General features: G+C 43.0%; 1 protein-coding gene across 1 annotated transcript in view; it reads right to left on the bottom strand.

The window, feature by feature from the left end:
- Sh3rf3 (SH3 domain containing ring finger 3) overlaps positions 1-17,207 on the bottom strand; it is a 156,158-nt gene extending 138,951 nt beyond the window's left edge. Inside the window, exon 1 of the mRNA XM_059243805.1 lies at positions 17,133-17,207. The gene's annotated coding sequence lies outside the window, so the exon portion shown is untranslated. The remainder of the gene's footprint in view (positions 1-17,132) is intronic.
- Positions 17,208-20,713: the final 3,506 nt, after the last annotated feature.

Raw genomic sequence — 20,713 nt, forward strand, 5'->3', positions numbered from 1 at the left:
AAAAATAACCATTATTTTTTTAAAAAATTTTTGTTAAAAATCATTTTGCATGGTCCTCATTTTTTTTTTAAAACTTCTCACGGCCTCAGTTTCCTTGTGGTCTTCCTATAATTTTCTTTGGCACACAAATTCCCATCACAAAGCTCTGTTATTCCTAAGTAAGTATCATTCATTGTTTAGAAAATCTCTTTATGGTTAGTATTTAGACTAGAAAATCTGTAGAGTAGAAAACCAACTCCCCAGGATTACACTCTGGGCTAGGAGAAATTCTCCAACTGAAAGTTGAGTCTGTGCAAAGAAATGAAGCTGGTGGTGGCCATGATGTTCCCTCACTGCTGATCCAGACTCCCCAGCCCATGGCAGAGCTGTTTCATGTTTCAGGAATAGAAAGCAGACTGCGGAGTTCCAAACGTTCAAGCATGAAAGGGTCTGTGAAATGATGGCTGATAACCGCCCATGTCCATGTCTTCTCTCGTCTCATCTGTGAGACCAGCTTAAGAGTCATCATGAATGGAGCTCACTGAGGCAGAGTTCTCCCCCGCCAGCCTTATCTGCAGGCACCTCCACAGATATGGCAAATCTCTTTCTGCTGGAGGGCATGCTACAGTAAGTGACGCAAATTCTGCACCAAGTTTTAAAGGGACACTAATAAGAAATTCTAACTTTGTATGGACTAGGTAGTAAATACGGCAGGGAGTGAGCCATCTTTTTCCACAAGGACATTAGCCTAAAACAATAAAGAGCCGGAAGCTAGAGAGCACAGTAGAGCCCAGAACCGGATATAGGAGAAGTGCAGTCTAACTTACTTGAGGTTTCTATTCCGTTGTCCGCTCACGTGCAGTTTAGGCTGTATCCCGACAGAGTCAGGGTCAAGAGCTCAGGTCTCCCCTCCCTCTTCCTCCCTATTTTAGCTTATAGTACTTCTTTTCAAGCCAGTGTACCATGGAACGTGACCACGTGTGTGCTTCCATACACGTCATCAGAGGCACTCTTCAACTTAAAAGAGGCCCAAGCTGTGTTTGCATTATCCTACTTTAAACAATACCCCACCCTCTAGTTTATAAATGTCACCCGTGGTGAAGAAGCTGCCACTCTATCACTCTGCGAACAGGATGGTCCCACTGTTTACGTCTATATCAAATTTCCATTTCTCTTTCTCTCAGTAAATTTTACCCGCCAAGTCCTGGCTTTTGGTTTCTTTCATTCTCTTCTTACTGGTACCCTTAAAGCCCACGGGTGGCCAGTGCAGGCAAGGGAACTCAAGCATGTGTGTTTATTCATGTCTTTCCTTCTTTGAAAACCATACAGTTTCCAAAGACTGAACAGCTTCAAGCATTTCACAGTTGTTTCTGAGGGCCAGCTACCGATGCTTCACGGAGCCTTCTAGACGGCACACTTGCACACATTGGTCACGTGCAGCAGCTTCGAGAGGCTCCCGGTGTCACTCGCAACCTTCACATTCTGGCTTGCAAAAGTAAGTCCCCTCCCCAGGCTTCCTGGAAGTTCTTGGGATGGCCAACCCCAACAGCTGTCCTGGAAGGGGCAGAGGGAGGCATGGAAACCAGACTTTCCGGCCCACGATGTCAACATGAGTTTTAGATTCTTTCGCTAAGTTTCTCTTGTGTGCTGCTCTGTGGGGCTGAATCCGTCTGCACCACGGGTGACCGAAGGCCATGGTGGGAACAAGCTATGCTTTGGCTATCAGTTTTCCTGGGCCCCAAGAGGTCCGCAGGGGAAAGAAAGTAACTCCCACAACAGTTTTCCCACCCTGTCCTCACCTCCACACTGCTGCGCTCTCCCCATTATGATAAAGACAGGCGTAGGGCTGGAGCATGAACAGGATCAAAAGGAGAAGAGTAGGTGTGCCTCCCAGCACAGCCAGATGTTCTGGTCAGCAGGGTCCCCTGTGCCATCAAGTGCCCCCAGAGCTGCTCAGAGGTGGCATCTACTCCACTTCTCTGTACTTCCTTTTGTGAACCAGAAGAATAAACCAAGCAAGTTCTACCACATGGAGTTCACAAAGAGAATAAAAATTCATTCTGATTGAACATGAAAGAGTGAGATAGTCAGAACTGCCTAGAAACGTGTGAACCCTGGGGCTGCTGGTTCTGAATCTGGGTCACTGGTAAGAATTTCCTTTGAGTCCATGATGGCATATTCAAGCTCCTGAACCCATGTCTCACTGTATGGAAAGGGGCACACTTAGATGGCATGCTCACATGTACACATGTGTGCATGCACATATACATTCATACACATATAAGAGAACTGTGTACATCAACCTGAAGTCACTGAGAATTGTTAGGGACCTGAGACCAAATCCATTGGCCTCTTTAAAAAAAAATATTTATTTATTATGTATATACAGTGTTCTGCCTGCATGTACATCTGCAGTCCAGAAGAGGGCACCAGATCTCATTACAGGTGGTTGTGAGCCACTATGTGGTCATGGGAAATTGAACTAAGGACCTCTGGAAGAGCAGCCAGTGCTCTTAACCACTGAGCCATCTCTCCAGAGATTGGCCTCCTTTGTAAAGAAGCTTTAATGGGACACAGCTCCAGATGTTTGTTCAAATTATCTAATAGAGTAACTGCATCAGTGGCCACACAGGTGACAAAGCCTTGCATACCTGATGTCCGTTTGCCCTAATTTGTTACTACTGCTGTGATGAAAACCATGACCGAAAGGCAACTTGGGGAGGAAAAGGTTTATTTAGTTTATACATCCCAATCACAGTCCATCATGAAGGAAGGACAAGGCAGGAAGTCAAGGCAGGAACCTGGGGGCAGAAACTGAAGCGGAGGCCATGGAGGGGTGCTGCTTACTGGCTTGCTCCTCAGACTTGCTCAGCCTGCCCAGGGGTGGCATGGCCCACAGTAGTCTGAGATCTCCTGTATCAATCACTAATCAAAACAATGCCCGACAATCTTGCCTACAGGCCTTTCCGATAGTCAAATTTTCTCAGTTGAGTCCCCTCCTCCCAGATGACCCTAACTATGTCACTGTGACAAAAAAAGGGTGGGGGCAGCACATCAACCTTTTATAGCATAGTCTGTGAGGAGTGGAGCAGGTCAGGCCTCCAGGGACACACAGTGTGTACAAACTGTCAGGGCTGCACTTCTGGCGACATGGCAGCAGTGTGGGAGGCCGGGATCCTTGCCGTGAACCCTTTCAAAGAAAGCTTTTAGTTTTCAGAGACTTCATTTTTCCAAACACTGGAAATAATCATCTGTCCTTTCATATTTCCTACTCATGTCAAGAGAATAAAATTAATGTGCAATGAGTTTTTGTCTTTTAATAAAGAAGTTGCTATAAAAATGTCTGTGGATGAAAACAGATACTCCAGGAAGCTGGATTCAGGGCCGGAGGGGAGCAGACATTTCGAGGTGTGTGAATCAATCCATAATGACACTGGACCATTCATTGAAGTAAATGCAGATGACTGAGGGAGGGACCATATCCCAGTGTCTGCACACATTAGCTCTATAAATACATGGAACCCAGAGCAAAACCAGGAGGGGTCTAATGTGCCCTCTTGAGTACAAATTGCTCTTGTGCCTGTTTGGGTCTGAGGGCACTTGCTGGGACTCAAGTGGTCCTTACCACCTTGATTCTCAAGACCTGTTCTCATCACCCCAGCACCTTTGTGTACCATGCGTCACTTCCTCCTTTCAACCTCTTGGCCCATGGGACCTGGACAGCGACCCCCTGAAGTCGTTCTTGTAGTACTTACTAGCCTTTTACAGACAGGAAATAGACACAGTGAAGTTCAGGAACCTCCCACAGGCCGTCAAACATTACTAGAAACAAACCGTTTGACCTGAGAGATGTTTGTGAATTGTAGGCTAATATATGTGCAACCTCCTCAAAATAACATGACTGTTCTGTGTAGCTAGCTTGCAAACACTCCAGGTAGCCTGACTTTTGCTTATGGGGGTTCTGGGAAGCCGGAATTACGGTTGCCTTTTTTATAAGTGAGCAAACCCTTGAAGAAACGAAACAGTTCTCATGGCTCCTAAGCGGGAGCAGGATTTCAAGTCTTACCCACCACTGCACAGCTTCCCCCCCGAAAGAGTGAGAGGCGCCTCAAGGAGAGGGGAAAGACAGTTTACGTGTGGCAGGAAAAGGACGGCAGCATCTTGTGTCCATGAGGCCAGAGGGAAGCAGATTCTCGGTTACACTGTCCAGTTTGGAGAGGCAGTAAGCAATGCCTCCTACAGTCTTAGAAGATGGCTATGGCCCAGTGACTAATGCTCGAACCATTTCTAAGATCCTGACAAAGCAGCAAGTGAACACATCCACGGTGACTGTAGGGAGCTGCAAAGAGGCTCAGTCTGGCAGCTCTGCGTGCCTAGGGTCCCCTCCAGAAAACTAGGGCTTACTCCCTACAACCCAGAGAGTTCTACCTTGGCATAGTTCACAGCCTCAGTCCAGCTCCAGCCCAGCTGGCCCTTTCCCCAACACACTGCTAGCTCCCGAGACAACCCACTCGCCTCATGGACAGATATGGGTCTGTGGAGCCTTCCATCAATGATCTTGGCAAGCAAGGCATATACCCATTAGGTCTTTCCTGTCTGCCCTCAGGAGGGGATGAGGGAGGGGTAGGTAATTCCTTCTAGAACCTTCTTATAGCTTATATCAATAGCAACTTCTTCTTTAAATACAGTTTTTTTACATCATTATCTAGATGTTACAAAAACGAATAAGAATGGTAAAAGAAGATAGGTCTGGTGATCCTGTGCATCATTTTGCTGTGCAACATTTGTAATTTCAACACTGCTGAGGCAGAGAGATTTTAAGCTTGAGGTCAGCCTGGTCTATGTAGGTAAACCCTTCAAGGTCCTGTTTCATAAACAAGGGTGGCAAAAAGTTTTTGTTTGTTTGTTTTTGCAAATACCTATGTAAAACCTTTTCTTCTAAGAACCTGGCTATAAGGGGTTAAGAAATGTTCCTAGTCCTGGAGGGGTTTTGCAGGTGACCACATGGGGTTGTGCTTAAGTGCCTGATTCTGACACAGACTGGGGCTCAGATCTGGCCTCTCTCTATCCCAGTGGCTCCGAGACTCATTTGTCCATCTGCATAATGGATGCCATTAGCATCTCTCTCACGGGGATTTTCAACGTGAGACTCAGTTCACACACATCAGTGATTGATTACTAATGCCTGCAAAGTAAATACCAGGGAATGGTTTCCAGTTACTGTGTTAAATTACTTCCCCCTAGAGAGAGTGTGAGAGGAATGAGGCAGATGTGGTGCTCTAGCCTTGGGTTCTGTGGTACAGTGACAGATGACCCAAGTGAGCAGTAAAGGGGCCCTGCTGGATCAAGGGGTAAGCCATGTCTCAGGGACGACAGAGGACGACAGTGGGATTTCGTCATGCCACTCGGGACAGCGTGTAACTTTTCAATTATTTATTTCTGGAATTCACCGAGGGTAACTGAAAATCACAGAAAGTGAAACCGTGGATAAGGGGCGGGGGGCGGGGGGGGGGGGGGACTACGGCCAAGAACTGAGACAGATTTCATCTCCTCCCAGGCATTGATGGGTATGGTTAGAGTAGGAAGTCCCTGGATGTTTAATGTCCATGTTGATTTGTAGACGCTTTGTGTGTGTGTGTGTGTGTGTGTGTGTGTGTGCATGTGCGTGTGCATGTGTGTGTGTGTGTGCGCGTGCATGTGCACGCGTGTAGGTTTGTGCATACCACTGTGCCCATGTAGAAGTCCGAGGACAACGTCAGGTGTGAGAACTTACCTTCCACTTCGTTTGAAATGAGGTCTCTTTCTTTGTTTTGCCATTGCATGTGCTAAGCTGGCGCCCGGTTGCTTCTGTAGATGCTCCCGCCTCTGCCTCCCTCTCGCCATACGAGCACTGGCACACCAGATACATGCCACCACTACGCATGGCCACATTTGCACACTTTACACCCTGAGCCATCCCCCTTCTAGGAAACCTCGAAACTCAAGGCGTTCAATTACAAGATGCTTTGCCAACTTAGTAATGGCCAGGGCCACAAAAGGGTGCTGCGGTCACCTTGTAGATTCAAGGCGCACCCCCCCAAGTCAGTTCATGTAGATCACGTCCCTACAGAGAACGGTCTCCGGAATCAACGCGGTGGAACGGTGCCGGGGCCGGGGATGCTGCCTCACATGTCGGCTGGCTCACGAGGCAGCAGCTCACAGACTGGACAGGGCCCGCAGTCAGCCCTCGGCCTGCAGCGGCACAGACATGCCAGCACGTTTCAGTGTGGTGGCAACTTTGCCTCAGACTCTGTCTTGTGTCCTAGGGACTCAGTCCAGCTTAGTTCTGCTTTGCCTACGAGGAATTCCTTCCTCACAATTTAATTTGACTTTGTATGTAAATTTTTAAAGTGAAAGATGAAAAGTCAAGTGTCCCTGTATCCAGTCCAGAAAAACAATGTAGTGGGTAGCCATTCCAGCTTTGTTCTGGAAGTTCCAACCCCCATTGAGACTTCGGCAACTGTCACGCCTACAAGGCGGGGCCAAGGGAGGCGCCTGGGGACCCGACCCGAGATCGGGATCGGCGAACGCTCTTTTGGTTCCAGGACCCTGGATGGTGGAGGTGGGCAAAGCAGAGCTCCAGAGAACACCGCTGGACTATGATACACCTTCCCCAGACCCCGCGACTTACCTATCCCTTAATTTGTAAGTTACGCCATTAAATAAATCTCCTTTTAACTACGTGGAGTGGCCTAAATAATTTCACCAATAAAACAAGGCCTCTTTTCCTAGCATGCGGCCAGTGCACGAACAGGGAAGAACTTCCTTGTGGGCGAACGTCTATACTATCTTTGACCTTCCTAAGGTGATAGGTCCTAACTCCCTAGAGTATTAAAGGTGGCAGTTTTTCTTAAATTTGAGAGAGAGAGAGAGAGAGAGAGAGAGAGAGAGAGAGAGAGAGAGAGAGAGAGAGAGGGAGAGAATGTGTTAGGCACTCTGACATGTCTCAGGCTCTCTGCCAGAGGCTTTAACCAGCCACCTAAGTCTCTATGACATCATGTACTGGTCTGACCAACACTCAAACAGGCTTATTTATATATTATTGGTTACTTTGCTAATGATTATACCTTTCAAATTCATTTAACATTATAAATGTTTTAAAGCACTTTCATTTGATCTTCAATCTCTGTTGTAAGCAGAAAGTGCTTTAAGTACATTAACTGATTCACCCAACTGGAACAAGTGTCTATTGTTTAGGGGATCTGTAGTGGCCCTGGATTTGGTTATAAACATAATACATAAAATTTCCCACTTGGGAAATGTCTTTGCCAGCTATTCATCTGAAAGGGGATTAATATCCTGAATATGAAAAGAATTTTAAAAACATAAAGATATTTCTCAAATGAAGAAGTATAAATGGCCAACAAAGACATGAAAAAATGCTCAACATTGTTATCCATCAAAGAACGCCAAGCCAAGCTATACTGAGATTCCATTCTACTTTAGAAACAATGCTGGTGAGCATGGCGAGAGGACCCGGAGGACAGTCTTAATCATACTTTCATTCTTATACTCAGCTGGTGGGGATGTAAATTAATTAGTCCAGCAACTACACAAGCAGGTTTGGATGTTTCCCAAAAAACCTGAAAAGAGGGCAGACCTAGGAGAGGGACCAGGCCCGAACCAGGTAAGGCCTATTGGTGTGTGGAAAGTTTTATTTTGTAGCAGCTTCAGGGGAGCCAAAGACACAGAAGAAGGACCAGATCTGACACTGGTTAGGACCACAGGCATGTGGAGAGTCCCCACAGCTCACAGCGAAAGCTTCAGACCCAGGAAGGAGGTCTAAGCTGACAACGGGACAATCTGGCCAACAGAGGAAGACTCAAGACAGAGCATCCAGCCCAAAAGCCAGTCTCACAGAGTGAAAGGACCTCTCAGTTCTACCAGGACTTAGTACTCCTCTAAATATTGTAAAGGTTCACTGAAAGAAATAATTTTTAGATTTGAATTTTTAAAATCAAAAATACAAAAGAAAGAAAAACTCAGCCAACAATCTAGCCACAGATATGCAAGTCCCAGAATAGAAACAGAAACAACACACACACACACACACACACACACACACACACACACAAGAGATTTCTGCTAATGAAAATAAGTTGGAAGAACCACCAGACAAAGACTATAAAAGGTAGTTAGAAGTATTTTAAAAAAATTCAAAGAAGGCATGAATCTACGACAAGATAACCAAAACAAAGATGTGAATGAAATGAGGAAGTCAATCCAACACATGGAATGGAGACAGAATTGCTGAATAAAACCCAGATGGAAATGACGCTGAAAATGGAAAATTAAATACAGCAAAAAAAAAAAAAAAAAAAAAACTTTTGTGGAAAGCTTCATCCACAGGATGGATCATGGAGAAAAGAGAGAATGAGGAATGAGAGACAGGCAGGGGAATTGGATCATTCAGTTAAGGTCAATGAAAATTTTCAAAAGAATATCAACAGGAAAATGAAGTACCTCTTGAAATCCATAAAAACATGCAACTTTGCATTACGAGCATATAAAGAGAATACCACCACAGGAAGGCATACAGAACATTTCCAATAAAATCACTAAAAAAAAAGTTTCCCAAACCTAGAGAAAGAGATGCCCATCCAGGTACAAGAGGTCTACAAAACTCCTAAGAGGACCAGAAAAGAAACTCCTCATGACATGGTCAAAATGTTTAAAACTCAGAAAAAAGAAAGAGTACTAAAAGTCACAAGAGAGAAAGGTCAAGGTACACATAAAGGCAGGCCCATCAGAAGAGCACCTGATTATTTGACAGAAATTTTAAAGCCAGGAGGGCCTGGGAAGATGTATTCCAAGTTCAGAAAGCCAACACTGTCAATCCATAATATTATACCCAGCAAAGCTATCTATAAAGTTTGAAGGAATAATAAAAACATTTCATGATAAAAACAAAATAAAGGAATTTATGACCACTCAGCCAGCTCTACAGCAGATAATGGAAGGAATACTTGTCTGAAGACAAGGATAAACACACCCTAGAGGTCATAGGGACTATAAACAAACAATTCTAGGACAGTTCATTGAAAACAACTAAATGAGAGGCATTAATACACATTCAGTAATAACTCATATATTAATGACCTCAACTCTGCAATAAAAACACATAGACTAGCCGATTGAATTAAAAACAAGACCCCACCTTTTGCTGCCTACAAAAATGAATAGATACCACCTTAGGATAAAAGAATGGAAAATAGTACTCTGAGCAAATAGAACCAATAAATAAGCTGGTATAACTATTCCAATATCTGACAAAACAGACTTCAAACGAAAACTAGTCTAAAGAGATAAGGAGGGTCACTTTATACTCATTAAGAGAACAAACCAAGAGGATATCGAAACCCTAAACATAGAAAAACAAATCTCAGGTGCATCAAATTTCATTTAAAAAAAACCATTAGATTTTTAAAAAGATACAAATAATCACAATACAGTGATAGGGGTGGCTTCAGTACCCAACACTCACCAACATCTGGGTCACATGGAAACAAACTAAATGGAGAAACCTTGGAGGCAAGCAACATCATAAATCAAATGGACCTAACAGATACCTGAAACATTCCAACCAACATTACAGAATATTCAGTCTTTTCAGCATCCTATGATAATGTCTCTAATATTGATTACATATTAGGTCAAAAAGCAAGCCTTAACAAATACAAGAAAATTGAAATCACAACCTGCATTCTATCTGACCACAATGGAGTGAAGTTGGACATCAACAGCAATAGAAGCTACAGAAAGTGTCCAAGCTTATGGAGGCTAAAACAAAAACAACACACTAAAGAATGATAATTGAGCCAAAGGAGAAATCAAGAAGTAAAATTAAAATGCCCTAAAATTGAATGAAAATGAAAATAGTAACATACCAAAATCTATGAGACAAAAGAAGGCACTCATAAAGTGAAAGTTGATAGAACTATCTGCCTATATAAAAAATCTCAAATTAATAACTTAGTGATACATCTAAAAGCTCCAGAAAAGAACAAGGAACACAACAGCAAAGAATACATGGGAAGAGATCATCAAAACCAGAGCTGGAATTAATGAAATAGGAATGAGAAAAATAATACAAAGAATCAATGGATTAAAGAGTTGGTTCTTTAAAAAGGCTCACAAAATTGACAAACTTTAGCCAAATTAACCAAAATGAAGAGAGAGAAGACACCAAATTAATAAAATTGGAGATGAAAAGGCAGATGTTACAACAGACACTGGGGAAATAAAGAGAATTGTAAGGACACACTTTAAATTCTATCTTCCACTAAACTGGAAAATCTAAGAGAAATAGATGAGTTTCTAGATGTATATGATCTGCAAAAGTTGAATCAAGATGAAGTGAATAATGTAGACAGATACATAACAACCCATCAAATAGAAGCAGTAATTTAAAATGTTCCAACTCAAAAAAGCCCAGAGCCAGATGGATTCAGTGAAGGATTCTACCAGACTTTCAAAGAAGAACTAACACCAATACTCTCCAAACTATTCCACAACATAGAAAAGGAAAGATCACTTCAAACTTCTTTTTATAAAGCCAGTTTTACCTTGAGTCCAAAACTAGACAAAGATCCAACCAAAAGGAGGAGGAGGAGGAGGAGGAGGAGGAGGAGGAGGAGGAGGAGGAGGAAGAGGAGGAGGAGGAGGAGGAGGGAGAAGAATAAAGTTATAGGTCAATCTCCCCAATGAATATAGAGAAAAATAATCTCAATAAAATACTTGCAAATGGAATTCTAAATCATATCCAAAAGATCATCCACCATGATCAAGTCCTCTTCATCTCAGAGATGCAGGGAAGGTTCTATATATACATATAAATCAATAACTCTAATCCACCATAGAAAAAAACTCCAGGATAGAAACCACATGACCATCTCATTAGGTGCTGAAAGAGCCTTTGACAAAATCCAATATCATTTATAATAAAAAAAATCCTGGAGAATCTATGAATATAAGGAACACATCTCAACACAGTAAAGGCTATATAGAACAAGTCCACAGCCAAAATCAAAGGAAATGGAGGAAAAATTTTCCTACATCAAGAACAAGATTCTTTCCACACTGATTCAACATAGTTCCTTTAGTCTTAGCTAGAGCAGTAAGACAAAAGAGGAAGACGAAGGGGTTACAGTTAAGAAAGGAAGAGGTCAAAGTATCCTTATTTATAGATGATATGATTCTATACATAGAAGATTCCATCAGAACTCTTGTGAAGCCGATAAACACATTCAGCAAAGACGCAGTGTACAAGGTTAACACAGAGAAAGTATTATCCTTCCTATATGCCAACAACAAACACTGAGAAAGGAAGCAGGGAAATAATCCCATTTACCATAGCTTCGAAAAAATAGTCTTGAAACAAATCTAACTCAGAAAGTGAGATGTGTACAGTGCAGACTTGATAGCACTGAAATAAGAAACTGAAGAAGATACTAGGAAATGGAAAGACTTCCCATGCTCCTGGATGGTCAGGATTTAGTGCTGTGAAAGTGGCCATCTTAACTAAAGGCAATTGACAGATTCAACACAATCCTCATCAAAATTCTAATCCAATTCATCACCGAAACTGAGAACAATGATCTCACGATTCTTATGAACTACAAGGACCCAGGATAGCCAAAGTATCCTGAACAATACAAACCCTGCTGGAGGTATCATCTGCCCTGATTTCAAGTTATGCTAAAGAGCTATAGCAATAAAAGACACCACAGTACTGCCATAAAAACAAACACAGTACAGTGATCAATGGGATGTAGTTGAAGACCCACATATAAGCCCACACTCCTGCAGCCACTTTATTTTGACAAAGACTCCAAACACATTTAGAGAAAAGACGGTGTCTTAAATAAATGGTGCTGGTCAGACTGGATAGTAACATCCAAAAGGAGAGTTGATTCTCGTATCTCAGCCTGCATAAAAGTCAACTTGAAATGGATCAAGGACCTCAGTGTAAGACTTGAGACCCCAAGGCAGGCAGAGGAGAAAGTAAGGAATATGCTTCAACTAATAAGCACAGGAAATGGGCTTTCTGAATGGGCCCCCAGTAGTATAGGCATTCAGACCAACAATTGACAAATGGGACCTTAGGGAATTACTACATCATTCCATTAAAGAGGCAGCCTATAGAATGGGGGGGGGGAATCTTTACTAGTGATACGTATGAGAGATGTTGATACCTGTAACATAAAATACTTAAAAAACTAAACTCCAAGAAAATAAACAACCCAACTGAAAATTGGGAAATGGAACTTGTGGTGGTTTGAAAAAAGAAAATGGCCCCCACAGGGAGTGGCACTGTTAGGAGGTGTGGCTTTGTTGGAGTGGGCATGGCCTTGTTGGAGGAAGTGTGTCACTATGAGGGCGGGCTTTTAGGTTTTCGGTGCTCAAGATACCACCCGGTGTCACAGTCCATTTCCTGTTGCCTTCAGATCAAGATGTAGCCAGCACCATGTCTGCCTGCATGCCACCTTGTTTCCCATCATGATGATAATGGACTGAATCTCTGAATTGGAAGCCAGCCCCAATGAAATGTTTTCCTTATAAGAGTTGCCATGATCATGGTGTTTCTCCACAGCAATAGAAACCCTAACTAAGACAGAGGTTAACAGTGAATTCTGAGAAAACAAAATACAAATAGTTGAGAAATATTGTTTTAGAAGTTTAACAAACTTAGCCACCAGGGAAATGAAAATTAAAACTACTTTGAGATTCCATCTCATCCCACTCAGAATGGATAAGGTTTTTAAAAATGACAAATTCTGCCTTGGTGACTGGGAACGGGGAAGACTTACTCACTATTGGTGGGTGTGCCAATTGGCGCAGCCATTATGGAAATCAGTGTGGAGGGTCTTCAAAAAGCTAGAAATAATCTACCACATGGTCCAGGTCTATGACTCCTGGTCACATTCCCAAAGGATGCTGTATCCTACTACAGAGGTACTTGCTCATCCATGTTCACTGTTGCCAGGAAATGGAGATGGCCTAGATGTGCATCAGCTGATGAGTGGATAATGAAAATGTGGTTCATATGCACAGTAGAATATTATTCAGTTGTAAAGGAAAATGAATTCATAACATTTTCAGGTAGATGGATGAAATTGGAAACAATCATTCCAAACTATCCCTATTTGCAGATGACAGATTATAAGAAATCTGTAACATTCTATGGGAAAACTTCTAGAAACAATCAACAATTTCAGCAATGTGACAGATACAGAATGGACATACAAAAATCAATAGCTTTTCTATACACCACCAACACACACAGAGAGAAGGAGATTATGCACACACTCCCATTCACAATAGCCTCCAGGAAAATAAAATAGGGATAAACCCAACCAACCAAATTCTGAAAAATTTAAATCTCTGAAGAAAAAAAGATAGACAGTAGAAAATGTAAAATACAGTCCCAATCAAAAATCCCCATTTCATCAAAGAAACAGGGGGAAGAAAACACTATCCACCAAAGACCCAGATAGTTGAAATCCTGAGAAAAGGAAGAATGCAGGAGAGATTACCATCACAGACCTTGTTCTGGGTAACCAGCCCAGCCTGGCTCTGGCTAGCTAGATGGATGGATGAGTTAGATTCTGCTCTTTAGGGAAAACTAAAGACCTCTGGATACTTTCCCAGAACTGAAGAGGAAACGTGACCAAGAACCCACGCTGATTCCTAGGCTAAGAGCCATAATCTCCTCCCACTGGCTTCAAGAAAAACAAGACACACACCTCATGATCATTATACAGCCAAAGCCCTGTCCCAGAATAGACATTTCCTTGCCAATGCTGACAGACTGCATTTTCTGTATTAGTCATCATTGTTAGAAGTGGGAAGAGGGGAGGGTGTGAGTGACATCTAAACAGTTCCTTCAAGGATACTGTGTCAGTATGCACGCCCCATTCCCCAGGAGGGAAATACACTCGTGGCAGGAAGGTCTGCTACTTAAATGTAGAATCAGATTGACAGCCACCCTCTATCCTCAGCTACACACTCACCTTGCACATCACTGAACGTGCACACAGTCATTCTCACTTCATCTTCCATCTAGAAGGTACTTACAGCTTCTGAGAAAGGAATTCTGGAAAAAGAGGATCAATATTTCCTTCTTCAAAAGGCTTGTCAACACTTTACAAATATTAGTTGACCGAGTACACGGGGTTTTCCTTACATTGAGTTGGCAGTATGCCTCCTACACCAATGGCTCTGTAGACAACACACATGGTTTGGACCCAGATAGGATACCAACATTCTCCCTCCCTCTGGTCACCTTAAGTATTGCAGCCACTTGCTACTTCTTCCCAGCCCCATCTTTCTCCATTGAGGACCCCCAGATCCCAATCTAATACCCACTGGGGACTCTCAAGCAACCACATGACCCAGGGTGCCAGAGCCTTGCCAGCTTCCTGACTAGGAACACCAGGTTGCCCTGTCCATCCTAGAGGCCCAGGACCAGCACACACTGCCAGGGAAAACGTCTTCCAGGCACCCTGACCAAACTGATGAAGGTACCAGACTGTAGCAGACAAAACGGGAGACCTAGGATAGAGGCTGTAGATCCAAATACCAGGCAAACAGAAGATATTGAGACCCCAAACCTGCTATTAGGACCTTCTTGAATAGCGCTTGCTGTGGGATGTTCTGTATGGCAAATGTGTTGCTGATTGGTCAATAAATAAAACACTGATTGGTCAGTGGCTAGGCAGGAAGCATAGGCAGGACAAGGAGGAGAATAAAGCTGGGAAGTGGAAGGCTGAGTCAGAGAGAGACTGCCAGCTGCCACGATGACAAACAGCATGTGAAGATGCCAGTAAGCCACGAGCCATGTGGCAAGGTATAGATTTATAGAAATGGATTAATTTAAGCTGCAAGAACAGTTAGCAAGAAGCCTGCCACGGCCATACAGTTTGTAACCAATATAAGTCTCTGTGTTTACTTGGTCGGGTCTGAGCGGCTGTGGGACTGGCGGGTGACAGAGATTTGTCCTGCTGTGGGCCAGGCAGGAAAACTCTAGCTACAAGCGCTGCTAAAAGAAGAAATGTGACTTGAATGTGGGGAAAAAACGGAAGGAAGTCAACCAAGTAACTAACTCTAGATGTACATATCACAATGCATCTTCAACATATGGTACTAGTCACACGGGATGCAGAAGAATAAGACTAGATCCTTATTTCTCACCCTGTACAAAACCCAGTGGGGCCAGGCGGTGGTGGCGCACACCTTTAATCCCAGCACTCGGGAGGCAGAGCCAGGCGGATCTTTGTGAGTTCGAGGCCAGCCTGGTCTACAAAGTGAGTTCCAGGAAAAGCGCAAAACTACACAGAGAAACCCTGTCTTGAAAAACCAAAAACAAAAAAAAACAAAACAAACAAACAAACAAAAAAACTCAGTGAGATCAAGGACCTCAACATATAACATGGCCCCTCAAATCTAAAGTAGGGTTTACTCTTGGTCTCATTGACACAGGAAAGAGCTTTCTAAACAGGATCCCAATAGTGCAAGCATTAAGGTCAATGGTTAATAAATAGGACCCCATGAAACTAAAAAGCTTCTGTCCAGCAAAGGATGACATCATTGAACAAAAAGGCGGCAGCCCAAAGAATGGTCAAAATCTGTGCCAGCTATATATCTGACAAGGGTTAATATCTAGAATATACAAAAAGCAAAAATCGAAACAAACAACAAATAAAAAATTACTATACATCAAGAAAACAACTCAATTATAAAACTAGTTATGGGACTAAATAGAGCTTGCAAAAGACACAGTACAAATGGCTGAGAAGCATTTTCTTTGTAAAGTTTAACATCCTTGGCTGGGGAGATGGCACAGCCATTAAAATCTAGGCTTACAACCAAAACCACCCAAACATCAAAAGGTTCAACATCATTAGCCATCAGAGAGATGCAAATTTAAACTTCTTTGAGATTAAATGGCTAAGATTTAAACACACACACACACACACACACACCGAATGCTGGCGTAGATATGGGAAAAGGGCAACATGTATTCACTGCCAGTAGGAGCAGAACTGGTGTGGCTACTATAGAGGTTTCTCAAAACGTTTCAAAGAGACCTACCACATGACCCAGGTATACCACTCCTGGGCTGTATCCTGCTGCAGAGATACCTGTTCCTCTACGTTCACTGTTGCCCTATTCACAATAACCAGGAGATGAAAACATCCTAGATGCATATCAATTGATGAGTGGAGATGTGAAAATGTGGTACGTATGTACACAGTGGAAGGCGGTTTAGCTGTTAACAAGGTCATGAAATTCACAGGTCAGTCGATGGAGCTGAAACAAATCATTCTAAGTAGGGCAGCCCCGATCCAGAAGGGCAGATGTCATGTCTTCTCTCTCTATGGGTGTTCGTTTTTAATTTCAGATATGTTAGTTTCATTTGGAATCCTCATAGAAGGAAACCAGTAAGGGCCCATGGTGGGAGGGGAGGCTTTAGGGAAGGGAGAAGACAGTGGTATAAAGGGCTAAAGTCAGTACAGCTTAAATGGGGAGCTGGATAGGAGGTCAGGGTAGATGAGAGAATATATGTAGCATAACTAACACTAAAGACATTTTGAAAAAGTCATATGGAGACCTACTGGAGAAACTTCCTATATTTCTTTTTTTTTTTTTTTTGGTTTTTCGAGACAGGGTTTCTCTGTGTAGCTTTGCGCCTTTCCTGGGACTCACTTGGTAGTCCAGGCTGGCCTCGAACTCACAGAGATCCGCCTGGCTCTGCCTCCCGAGTGCTGGGATTAAAGGCGTGCGCCACCACCGCCCGGCCATTTTCTTTTTTTTTTTTTTTTTTTTTTTTGGTACTTCCTATATTTCTATCTAGTCTCATAAAAATATTTTCAGTTACTATTTAATGTGAACACAATATCCCTACTAGATGTTACATGCTAACAAATACAATGTGCCAGCAGTAGGTCACCTCTTATGGAGGTTTTGGTGCATGAAGGTCCACAGACCCCTAAACATTACATGCTACCACCAATGCTCTTGTTTGCCTCCCCATAATTTGATGATAAAGCTCTACTGCTGAAGATAATGCACACTTGAGTCATACAGCAGGGAGAAAGGAAGCTGGCACTCACCTAGAGGCTTCCTCCTTCCTCATTTGCTATGCACACTCCCCAAGGAGAAAAATAACCACTAATCTTATCCAGCTGTGACCCCAATGAGCTACAACCATGACTGCCTTGGTAAGACACGCCCACTGATGTAATAATGGCACTACATCATGGGAATAGTCAACCATTTTTCTGGTTGGACTTAATACATGCTCCACAAGTTAAAACTCATATGGCACTGACATCAGAGCTAAGAACTCGTGTCTAGACAGGTTATAGCACCTACTACTATTACTCTGTTAAATGGACATAATGTTAAACAAACTCCTAATGACTTATTGCTATATTCATAGAGTAATGCACCCCTCAGTCTTCAGAGAAGGCTGCTCTTTGCATTTGTTGGCAGTTAGCAAAGGTGCAGCAATTAAGAGACCACAAAATGCCCAGCCTTAAATGGGACATCTATACCACACTCCTTCCCTGGAGGCTCCACAATCACTGTGGAAGAGAGAGGCAGAAAGATTTTAAGAGCCACAGGTGGTAGATGACTATGGGGAAACCATTTTCCATCCACAGCAAGGCTGCACACAAGAACCCATAGAAGCTGAGACGACATGCACAGAACCTGCACCATCTCAAGCCAGACCAAAATCTCAGCATGGAGAGAGGAAATGGCCTCAAGGCTCAGCTCTAGAGCTATTGGCAGTTGATAGCTGTTGGAAGGGAGAGTTAGTTATCTTTAAGGGGGTGGCCCCTGGTAGGTTGACCATGCTGCAGTGAAAGGCACACATCCAAGATATATAGGCAGCTAGCATAATCATCATCAGGGAGGTTGCATCCAGCAACTGATGGAAACAGATGCAGAGATCCACAGTCCAACATTAGGCAGAGCTCAAGGTATCCTGTGGAGGAGGGGGAGGAAGAATTGTAGAAAGCAGAGGAGTCAAGGGCACCAAAGAAAACTCACTGAACCAACTAACCTAGGCTCAGAGGGGCTCATAGAGACTGAACTAACCATCAGGAATCCCACATAGGTGTGACCCCTGCATATATGTTATGGTTGTATACCTTGGTCTTCTTGTGGAACTCCTAACAGTGGGAGCAGGTGCTGTCTATGATTCTTTTGACTGCTTTTGGGACCATTTTCTTCATACTGGGTTGCCTCATCTAGCCTTAATATGAGGGGTGTGTAGTTGTTGGCTTTTTACTCTTTTAGGGGGCTGCCACCCAGCTCCCAAATAAATCACACACAGAGGCTTATTCATAATTATAAATGTCTGGCCTAAGCTTGGCTTGTTTCTTGCCAGTTTTTCTTAACTTTAAATTATCCCACCTACCTTTTGCCTTTGGGCTTTTTCCTTTTCTTACTTCTATGTATCTTACTTTCATTTCACTCTTACTCTGTGGCTGGCCTCTAGCATCCTCCTCTCCTTGTTCTCTTGCTCTTTTTTTTCTCCCAGATTTCTCCTTCTATTTATTCTCCCTGCCTGCCAGTCCCTCCTATCCTTTCTTCTGCCTCACTATTGGCCATTTATCTCTTTATTAGACCATCTGGTGTTTTAGACAGGCAAAGAATCACAGCTTCACAGAGTTAAACAAATGCAACATAAAGGAATGCAACACATCTTTGCATTATTAAACAAATGTTTCAGATCTTAAAATAATAATACATTTTAAAATAATATTCTACAACAGGGGTGGTACCTAGTCTTATTGCAACTTGATATGCCATGTTTGGTTAATATCCGTGGGAGGACTGCCCTTTTCTGATAGAAATGGAGAGGATTGGATTGTGGGGGGTACAGGGGAGGTGGCAGGGAGGAACTGGGAGGGGAGAAGGGAGGGGGAAACTGTGTTTGGGATGTAATCTATGATAGAAGAACTTTAAAAAAAGAATATATAGGCAGCACAAACTGTACTTTTGTTTTTTAAAAAAAAGAGGGCACAAAGTTGAGTGTGTAGGGAAGGGAGGCTGCAACTCGGAGGGGGAGGAGAGGTGAATATGATCCAAACACATTGTACAAAATTCTCAAGGAACTAATAAAAAGTGGGAAAATTCTAAAATGTTCTTGAAGTCATAATGACTCCCCACTCACTGTGACGCTAAAGTCAAAAGCATGGATAATGACAAGTGTTGGGAGAAACGCAGAAATAGTGGAAGCCTTGCAGTTTGCTGATGGGCATGGACAGAGTACGGCTACTTGAAATGACAGCCCCTTCCTACGGCCAAGAGCACAGCCAGATGTCCCAGCAGTGTTGTCCTAGACTGCAACACCCACCCACACAGAACTGTGCTGCTCAAAAATCAAGAAAATGAGAGCCTCTCAAATGTTCATCAACAGATGAATAGATAAACAGAATTCTGATGCCTTATTACATGGCCATGCTGTGATCTGGATCTGGATATCAGTTCCCCACACAGTTGTGTTGAAGGACTTTGGTTCCCAGCATAGCAATGTTGGCACACGATGGGACCTTTTAAAGGTGATATCTTAATTACTGTTCTATTTCTGTGAAGAGACACCATGACCAAGGGAACTCTTATAAAAGAATGCATTTAATCAGGGGCTTGTTTGAGAGGGTTAGTCCATAATCATCATAGTAGAAAGCAGACAGGCATGGTGCTGGAGCAGTAGGCTAAGAGCTTTGCATCCTGATCCACAGGCACTAGGCAGAGAGAGAGAGAGAGAGAGAGAGAGAGAGAGAGAGAGACAGAGAGAGACAGAGAGAGACAGACTGACTGGATCTGTCATGGGCTTTTGAAATGTCAAAGCCCACTCCCTGTGACATACCTTCTCCAACAAGGCCACACCTCCTAATCCTTCCCAAACAGTTCCACTAACCGGGGACTAAGTATTCAAATGTACAAGCCCTATTCGGGGGCAGGGCGCATTCTCAGTCAAACCACCACAAATGGGATGTAATGAGACATTGTTATGCCACTGTGAGCATCACCCTAAAAGAGACCAATGTAGTTTCATGGGACTGGTTGGTTCTCACAGAACTAAAATCTTACCTTCTTACACCATCTCTCTCTCTAGATGTTCTCTTGCCATGATGTGACCTAGGCAGGGAGGCCCTAGCCAGAGCCCGAACCATATTCTTTGAATTTTCAGCCCTGAATACAATGAGCTAAATTTCCTTTGTAAGTCATTCAAGCCTCCATATTCATTATAGGAACATGCTGTTAGTAAGTGGGAAGCATTGGCGGGCATATGCAGTAGCCAAGATAACCCTTGAAAATGTAACACTAGGTGAAAAACTTTCAGACACAAAAGGCTACATGTTGCCTTATGAAATGTATATCAAACATCCAAAGTGACATCTGGGAGACAGAGAGAATAGTGATGACTTCTACTGAGTAAGAAGTTTTGGGGAGAGATGATAAAAAAGTGTTCTGGAATTAGTAGCAGATAGCACAACTCCATGCAAAATCTGTTTAGAAATGATAGCAAGAAAATCCTGTAAAGACAAAATTCATCTCTTTGAAATGTTTTAGCATGTAAAATATCAATAATAACTAATACCTATAAAACATACTAATAGAATAACAATACCCACTTCTCTGAAGACCCTCACAGGAGTGAGAACACCATGCTTTTCAC

The sequence above is a fragment of the Peromyscus eremicus genome, chromosome 16_21 (genome assembly GCF_949786415.1).
Source record: "Peromyscus eremicus chromosome 16_21, PerEre_H2_v1, whole genome shotgun sequence".
Taxonomy (NCBI): domain Eukaryota; kingdom Metazoa; phylum Chordata; class Mammalia; order Rodentia; family Cricetidae; genus Peromyscus; species Peromyscus eremicus.